Genomic DNA, 10547 nt, shown 5'->3' on the forward strand with positions numbered 1-10547 from the left:
AGGTTACCTCGCAATCCACCTTCAACTTATTAAAGCAGTAACTTAATTAGTTTTTCTCTAAAGCTCAAAAGGGTGAATGCTATTATATATACAGTACTTGAGATTTGAGAAAATGGTGCAAAATCTTTTATAGAATCAGATTGATTCCCTTTTAACAACGATGACGTAGTGCTACTTGTTAAATACACTAGTGTATATCTATGTAACTAACTTTGTAGTATATGTAAATTAATTCATGCTCGAGCGATCGACATGTTAGTCGGTTGTATTTTTGTGTGACAATGTGATGCCCACTCGACGACCCACATACACGAATGCAACTCCAAAATTAATTCCATGCTCGTACATAGCGGTTGTTGTAACATGTATGTCGCTTGACAAAAAATAACGTACATTTCTTACTCAAAATTAAATACATACATAGAAATTACGGCACAATAAGTCGAGTTCGACAATAATACGACTAATTTAGTTGTTGTATCATCAGAATTAAATAGACATCGAATCAGTATTGAAGGAAATGTGCTAAAGCTGTGCTTTTTATCTTTGAGACTACACCCTTTTTATTCTGTTTTTACATCTTCTAATAGATTTGCTTTCATCCCGTAGCATTTCTATTTTTGTTTAGATAGACATCCCCTCAAGTTAAATTAAAGTCATTTTGATTAATTGAATTAAAATATTATTTTCTTCAATGTGTAATCCACAACCTATAACTAGCACAATACCCGTACGTTGTTCGGGTTATACTTAATAAGCAACCTTTTATAACTCACTCAACTCAACTTGTACTTTCCAGCACCGGAAAACGCATACCTCTTTTACATGGTGTATGATTTATCTATTTTTTGTTAGTCATTTTTTTTTTATAGATCTACAATACTTTTTTTTTTTCAATTTAAATTTCACTATAAACTATCATAAACTTTAAGCCATCAACTGATTATTTTTGATAGGTTGAAAATCCTAAACATGCAATTTCATACTTTTAAGGTAATTTACTACATTTACAGCGATAAGTTGATGAAAGGGTTTTTTATATGTTAATAAGTAGATGAAAAACTTTTTATCACTGAAAAGCTAACGCTTTTCATCAAAAGATTGATAATCCTTAATTCAAATACTCTTACACTAACTTAAAAAATATGTTTTATTAACATGACTTTATTCAACAATTTTAATCTAATATTATAAATTAATGATCTAATAATAATAAAAAGTAGCGATAAGTTGAAGAAAGGGTTTTTTATATGCTAATAAGTAGATGAAAAACTTTTTATCATTGAAAAGCTAGCTCTTTTCATCAAAAGATTGATAATCCTTAATTCAAATACTTTTACACTAACTTAAAAAATATGTTTTATTAACATGACTTTATTCAACAATTTTAATCTAATATTATAAATTAATGATCTAATAATAAAAAAAAGTAACTTATAGATAATGCATTGGAGATGCATGCTCTAATACTCAAGTTATAACAGCCCATGAATGGACCTCATAAAATTCATGTCTCTAACATGTTACGAGTAGTTTAATAGTTGAAAGATGTGATTAAATTATGACAACCAAATTCATATATAAAGCAATTGCAAAACATCTAACTTTTTAAAAATTCTATAAAAATAAATATCTACTTCAATTACATTCTGTTAAAAATTGTTATTTCAAATAATTATTATTACAATAACTTAGATTACTTGCTACCGTTATAACCACCACAAATAGTTACTGTCACTGTCATCGCCGCAACCACACTGCCACCTCCACTGTGACCGCCACAATTCGCCACGGCCGTTGCCGCCATTACACCGCAACTACCGCCACCGTCATCATACCACCGCCGTGCGAGTTCCCTAATAATATATGATAAGTTCACAAATATGTAATGAAACTAATATTAATTATTTTCTTAAACTTTAAAATTATAGCTTTTATATAAACATCACCGGTGAAAGCATCCGTCACCAATCTTAGTTTTGTCGATACATTGAAATTGTATAACTCCGTGAACCACGCCAATATCTAGTATACATTAATAGTTAAGAAGTAACATTTATAAACTACTTTTTATATAACTAAAAGATTTATATTATGAGATTGTAGATTTTATTAATATCAACATAAAGGCAGCATCATATATGGATCAATTAACAATGACAATGGTTATAATCACCATATTCTTTTACTTTCTGTATTTATAAACTATAAGCAAAATGAAATAATATGGATCTTTTAATTACCACAAACACATATTATTTTCAAACAGTATTCCAGTCCAAAGATGAGTTTTTTAAGAAACATAAACACCTATAAAAATAGACTTCTATATGGCTACTTACCAAGCACAAAGTATACACATGTTTTATACATTAACTACTATCCACTTAAAAAGGATGGGTTAAGCATGCTGCTTCGTGTGTTTAAAAGTATATTATACAAAATAAAAGATAAGCATAATTAAATGACCACATGTTGTATTATTTAGTAACTAACTATCCACTTAAGAAGGAAGGGTTTATGCGGATTAATTGGTTTGTGAATCGGACGGTCCTATTAATTTTAAAGCCCACTGATTGGTGGCAATAGTTATATATAATTCAATTGATTCACATTAGCCTTTTGCCCTTTTCGAACATTTTTTTTACTTGTACCAACCGGTTACTAAATCATTATTCCGGAGAGGCAGAAACCATAGTAGAAACAATAAGATAACTTTTCTTATTGATATTGATTAGAATTTGTTAATTTTTTAAATGTACATCGTTCTCTCGTGATTTCTCCTTTTTTTTTCTTCTTCCACATTTGATATAAAGACACGTTTAATATTAAATGTACAATGTGGGAGCTTTATTTATATTTTTTTAGCCAATAAGAATTTGTCATGTGAAAGAAAAGGAAACGCCATTTTCAAGGATACAACTACCATTTGTGGTCCGATTAGATTAAGTACCATATATGTTGGGTTAAACTCATACACGTTTATCCTTTTATTACCACTTTTACTATGACGTTTACGTTTATCTCTATGCGTGATAATAAAAACACACACCAGATATGATTGAAATTAAATACGATTATCAATCACCAAATTTCCTAGGTCTATAGATATCGCGACACCCAAGCACGATAAATTGGTGGTATTAAAAAATAAAAAATGTAGTAATTATATGTAGACTAGGGACGAACTTAAATGTTTGATGATTCACAAATATATAGGGCCCCTACAAAAATCGTCTTTCATTAAATGTTATCACTTTCAAACTAATTAAACTAATGGTAACGTTCTTTTTATTTGTAACAGATGCAGAGGATTATCACAACAAAGGATTTAGGCTAATATCTAGCAGGAAAAAAAAGAACGTTTTAATAATTTGTTCAAATATACGACAACATATAATTATGAAAAAAACATTGTCTCTCAAATTTGAATTCGAGTCTTCCCGAAGCTCTCATCAAAGTAGAGGTTTTTTTGCCTTAGATCTAGAGTTAAGTACATAGAAAGACAAGCCGTTAAAATCAAATTTGTCATTGAAAAGAAAAAAAAAAACATTATACAAATAAAGTTATGAATTACTCTGAGGCCCATATAACATTTGGCCCAAAATTAAATTACCAGGCCCATATATGCGAGCGTAGCATTAGCTAACGTGGAGGCAAACCAACACTCGTATCGTATTTGAGTAAGAAACACCGACATCGGATAAAAACTTCCGCGTATCGAGTTATGGCAAACTGCAAGCAGAACACGTAACCAAATCCATTAACTTTCATTTATTAACCAACTACTAATTTACTTACAATCCAAATCTAAATTTTAATAGAAATAATTCAGAATTATAGGTCATTATACTATTGGATGAATTATTTACTTACAGAGTTACAGGTACGTGTTCCCTTTTTTTTTGTGTCATGTAAACGCCCAACAATTCTCACAAGTGATGCAATAGTTGTGTTTTAACAAGTACTTGTTCCACAATAATCCACAATCTTGTTTTGTACAATTTCATCTTGCATTTCTCAAAACCTTTTTTGTGTCCGGGTTATAGGTGAAATTTTCACTATCTTTTTCGTGCCCTTTTTTCTTACTTGTATCACTTATAACTTCAGTTAGTGTTCGATGTCTATAATACTTTGTAATGATTAACAATTAATAACGTGGCAAACGTCTCGCCAGGATTAATATTGGATGGACATGACAATCTTGTCGTTAGACAATCTCGCGCATCTACTTAATCCTAGAAATCCATTTCGATCATATAAAATTTATTATAAATTTGGCATGCAAACTCAAACTTATCGATTCGTACATTAATAAATCATCAAATTGTTAATGCATGTTTCTTCATTATTTTATGACAAGTGCCAAAGAACTAAAAAAGTTTAATTGTATTATATCTGAACGCATTTATCAATCAACATACAGTTTACATATTTTCTATCTACCCATTTATTTTATATTATACTATTCGTAATTGATTTTCTAAGACAAAAAAACTATATACGAAATCAAATTGCGATTCGGGCCCTGAAGGGCATACATCTGTTGGGCCAAGTTAACCAAGGTACATACTCATGTAATATTGGGCCAGTATTTAATCAAATTAACACCAACATGGGTTATGCACTTATGTCGTAGAATTGTTTGGGCATGAGCTTTTTTGAAGGGTTTTTTTTAGAATATCTTTTTTTAACCGCGTATTGTTATACTTCTATTTGTACATTATGTTAAATAGACTGTTTGAAAAACCTCCTATAACCTCCATACATATAAGGAGTGAGACTTAAAGACAAGTGTATTCCTAATTTTATTTAATTTTGGATTTTTACTTTTTAACTAGATTATAACCTGTGTGAAACGTGAAATAAACATATAATAGAAATTACATTTAGACGTATAAAAAAGTTAACACAATGGTATAATAAATACTTAAAAGCTATTAAACAATGACAGAATAATAAATAAAAGAAAATAATGAAAACACAGGTTGTTTTTTTCATAAACCAACCATGGTATAAATATAATTTCAAAGACTATGGTTTGACAATTATTTCTCATCCACCTTACAAGTGTTTTATAGATTTATGTAGTATCACCAACGGTTATATTTTTAAAGATTACAACATACGTTTTTTTCCAGTGAATTGAAAGCTAAAAATGGTTGGTCCAATGCATGGATGTAGTTAACTACGTATAGTATAAAAAGTTATAAGGATTCACGGTATCCACAAGATAATTGAATACACAAATAGTAGTGGTTTTGTAAAAGCTGATTTTATGCTTATGATCCACAAGCATGTAATCACCTTCATTGAAGCCATAGCGAAGTTATTGATTTCCCTAACGCTTCCTTCATTAAAGAGGGACTCGAATGGAACAATTTTTGGGTTGTACTTATACTTCTGCTTCCAAATTAAGACAATTTTAACCCATATACAATTTTAACACATATGTTCCAAGATTCCTTGATTGCATCGATGTAACTCATCCTATCTAACACAATTTGATGTGCCATGATATTATATATAGTGATATGGAAGCAAAGATGTAATCTTTATTATGCTAATTTTTAGTTGATGTAAAATATTCATATATTTTTCATATCACGATAATGGTTGTTTGTCACAATATTTCCTATGAGCTCATTCATATGATTCACTATAAACAATAAAAACCCTATTCTTCAACCTTAATTATATATCATCAAGTGTATAGTTATACTTCATAACATAAGGTTAATTTAAACCATAATTCAATACAATATTATTTGTTATTAATTATTTGTAAGAAAATCATATACGAAAAATAAATTATAATGAAACATAGATCATAATATTACTTGACACAAATTTAGCTACTGTAGATATAAATGCTAACAGTTATTAAAAAATCAAATATTAAAAAAGTTATAAGATGGATCGACATAGCTTTTTGAAACAATCATTCTTTGTTAACAAATCTAGATAACGTTTTTTTTTAATAATACTAATCTGTAAGAAGATTTATAAGAAAATCAAATATGAAATCAAAATAAAATTAAAAGAATGATAGACTATGATGTGGATCAAAAAGGGTATTAAAAAAATTAAACATATTAAAGGGTATCCAAAAAGTTAAAAATATTAATTTTGATGTGATTGGTAGAATATTAATTAATAATATGTATTGTTGGAACATTTTATTCATAGTTGAATGACTAAAAGAGTATTTGATTAAAGATTGAATCAATGATGATGTCATCATCTTGATCTAAGGGTGGAGAATTAAGAAAGAAATTTAATAAAGGGTATAGATTACCTTATTTTTGAATTAAGGGTTCTCTTTTAGTATATATTAAAGATTAGGTTAAAAACTTTGTTTGGATTCAACAAATCAAGGATTTTTTTAAAGAAAAAATTCTAAAATAAAATTTTCAAGTAGCTTTTGCTTTAGTTGGAGATTTTATTTTTTAAAAATTACATAAGTATTATTTCCATATTTTTTTTGGACGTTTTTTTCTAACGACGAAGTTTTTAATATTATTATATTAAAAGAAGTCTGCGGCAAGGCACCGAAAGTAAAGATTACAACATGTATGCGGGACTCATAATGGTCAAACTAGTATATTCTTTTTGTCATGACAATTTATTTATTTATTATTATTATTATTTTTTAAACGGAAAATATGAAATATTATAAATAATGACCGAACTAGCAAGATGCTAGAAGATCCAAGATACAAACACCAATACTTTTTATGCAGCTACCAAGTAGCCCGGGGACCTAACAATCCAATAGCACACAGACTACATCAACTCCTCAATATACCATATACGTCCCAAACAAAAATAAGATAAAATCTCCTAAGCCAGACACGAGATAAAATTAGTAGCCGCCCCTTTAGATCTTGAGGATAACCATAACAAGGAGTACACCTTGATCTCAGCCATAACATAATCTGGAGACGACTTAATGTGATTGAAAGTAAGCCTAATCCTGGCCAACCAGATACACCAAAAGGCTATCATGATGATGGCATGAACTGCTTTCTTTTTCTTACTGTCCCCGACACATCTTTTTGGAATATCCATTAGGTCTTGTAAGGAGAAGGCGTATATAGGAGAAATATTACACCACACACTTAGTTTACTCCATATCTCATTTGCCACGGGACATGTAATAAACACATGCTCGGTAGTTTCAGAACCAGAATTACAACTCAAACACAAATCATTTCCAATGTTTATATTTCTTTTTAGCAACCCCACTCTCGTTGCAATCCTATCCAAAACAGATCGCCAAACCAAGATGCTCACTTTTTTAGGGACCCAATTGTTCCAAGTAAACTTGATATCAAATGATGGCCCTTGAATCTCCTCAATTTTACGCCTTATAAAACACACTTGAAACACACTTGAAGCTCGTCATCATTATTATTGTCAAGGGAGGATCTGATATCAATACCCTTTTCTTGTAGCATTGCTCCATTTTTCATAATGTGTTTCCAATATCCAGCAACCCTTTTGTTCAAGGGTAAGCCAAGAAAACTCTCGTGACCATCATGAATTGCTGAGATACCTCTGCACCATAATCTTTGTGGTTCTGAAAAAAACTTAGGCCACCACCGAGCAAGGAGAGCTTGATTTGTAGCTTCAAGAGAGCAAATTATGAGTCCGCCTTTATCTTTTGGAGCCACAACATGACCCCATGAAACCCAATGAATCTTTCGTTTCTCATCTCCCCCTGCCCAAAAAAATTTCCTCCTGATCCCTTCTAATATCTCGATCACTTTTTTTGGGGCTCTGAAAAGTGAGAAATAGTATAGAGGAAGACTAGATAATACCGACTTGATAAGGGCGAGTCTTCCACCAAAAGAGAGGTGTCTGCCTTTCTATCTAGACAATCTGCTATGGAAAGAATTTATGACAGGCTGCCAACTAGAAACTCTCGACATATTAGCTTCTATTGGAAACCCCAAGTAGTCCAAGGGAAGGCTGCCAAGTTTAAAACCCGCATTCTCAGCCATAGTTGCAGCTTGAGAATCATCAACTCCAATTCCAATAAGTGAGCTTTTTTCTAAATTCACTCTTAAACCTGACACCAAATAGAAGCAGCACATTATTCTTTTTAACTCAACAACATTTGCACTTGACCATTCATCTTCTATAAGGAGATCATCCGCGTATAACAAATGAGAAATACTTGGACCTCCATTAGGTAATGAGATGCCATGAAACAGCCCAGAAACCGAAGCTTTATCTAACATCCAACTAAGAGCATCCATAGCCAGAATAAATAGGAACGGCGACAATGGATCTCCTTGCCTAAAACCGCGGGAACATAAAAACTCAGCGGTGGGAAATCCATTAATAAGCACCGACGCCTTGGATCCTACTAGGCAACCTTTAATCCACATAATCCACCTTTGAGGGAATCCCTTTTGCTTTAGAATAGAGAAGACAGAGTCCCAACTTAGACAATTAAAAGCTTTCTCTATATCAAGTTTCAACAAAAGAACCTTCTTTCTTGTAGCCTTAAAGTATGAGATAAGCTCATTTAGAAGCAAAGGGCCATCAAGAATTTTACGCCCAGAAATAAAAGCGAGTTGGAATTCTTCAACCACCGAGCTAATTACCAGTTTCAGTCGATTGGCCAGGACCTTTGAAATAATTTTTTGTATCGAACCAATAAGAGAGATGGGTCTATAATCCCCAAAAGAAGAAGGGGTACTTCGTTTTGGTATTAATGCAATGAATGAGGACTTGCAGTTATTGTTAAGTTTCTCATGCATAAAAAAATGATGAAAAACCGCAGCAAAGTCACCAGATAGTTTAGGCCAAAAATGCTTGATAAAGGCAAATGTGAATCCATATAGTCCTGGGCTTTTATCGGACCCACAATCCCAAACAGCAGTTTTTATTTCTTCCATAGTAAATCTTTTAGTTAGGATCCTGCAATCATCAACAGAAACCTGTCTATGTGTGGAAATGGTCAGAGTAGGCCTGCAAGAAAACTGCTCGGAAAAGCATTTAGAAAAAAATCGGAAGGCTTCCTACTTGATTATTTTAGGGTCAGTAGTCCATTTGTTCTCTATCAACATTATTGTTGGTGCGTACATGGTTTAATAGATTTATAACATTTATAATGCACTCCTTAGTTTTGATGCTGATTGAGAACATACCACATGAAAGTAAGTGTTATATATAATTGATCATACGTATGTTCTTACATTCTTCAACATCCCTCTATAAAACGATTTATAAAGACGCAAAGTAGCACTATCTATAGCGTCGATCAATGTGTGGTGTGCCATAACAATTTATAGAATGTGTAAGATGATATTAATAATGATTTGGGCACACATACGCTAATTCGGAACCAAAAATGATGAAAACGTCAAGTTTGAGTTAAATGTAGCAAGTTGTCGAAAAACCCTGGCACGGCCTCAGTTCAGAGCACGGTTCCAGAGGACGGCCTCATGTCCTGTAAAGGTCGTGCTCCTTCTGTCCAATTCACTAGTTTTTCACCGGGCCATTGTTACACATTTCTGTGAACCCAAACTTGCTCCATAACCTTATATTGATATCCTAAGATGTTTACAAGTGGCAAATTTCAAAAATAACAAGTTTCTTTTTTCATCAAATTTGAGGTTGAAAATTTTTCTAAGTATCATGGAGCACAGCTCTTGTTCAGGGCACGACTCCTGAGCACGGCTCTTACTGAAACAAAGGCCGTGCTCCTTCTGTACAAATCAATGAGATTTATCGAGCGTTCGTTACTTAAGTTCATGACCCGATACTTGCTTCTAAATCATATATTACCATCCTAAGATGTTTGCAATTTCCAAATTCCAAATCCAAACACTTTGATTTGTCACCAAAATTTGGAGGCCAAAATATTTCTAAGTGTTGGAGGTCAATAAAAGTCAATATGTGTCATAGTCAAAATTGAGTGGTCAAACTTAGTCAACATCTGGATATATTGGATATATATTTGAAAATTAGTGGATGGATTTCTCATTTCCATATCTTGTCTTGTGACTTTCTCAATCCCCATTCTTCCATACATGGTAAGCATCTTTCTTTCTTTCTCCTATTCTCTTTTGTATTAATCTTGCAATGGGAAGATGCTTGGTTGTAGTGGAGACATCATTGGAAGAATTCATGGCTTTTTGTGAAGTTCTAGGTATAGCACGGCTCTTGTTTAAGGCACGGCTCTTGTGCCCTGGAGGACAGCCTCAGTTAAGAGCCGTCCGGATCAAACGGTCATAAAACATTTTTGAGCTATATATTGAAGACTTGGTGACTTTGGGAACACACCTCTTGCATCTACAACTCCTGGAAAAACTCATACTTATATTTCAAATCTCATATCATTGATTATTAGCAAGAGTGTCAAATTTGTAGTGAGGAGATTATCTAGTGAAATAATTGAGAGCCTACGAATTGTGTATTCAATTACACTAGTGAGTGTGATTGTTGTGTATTCTCTTGAAGTGTCAAGAGCTTGTGTTCCCTAGTGGTTAGGAAACTTTATATCTTGAAGTGTCAAGATTATTTGGGTGTAA

This window comes from Erigeron canadensis, chromosome 6 (assembly GCF_010389155.1).
Source record: "Erigeron canadensis isolate Cc75 chromosome 6, C_canadensis_v1, whole genome shotgun sequence".
Lineage (NCBI taxonomy): Eukaryota > Viridiplantae > Streptophyta > Magnoliopsida > Asterales > Asteraceae > Erigeron > Erigeron canadensis.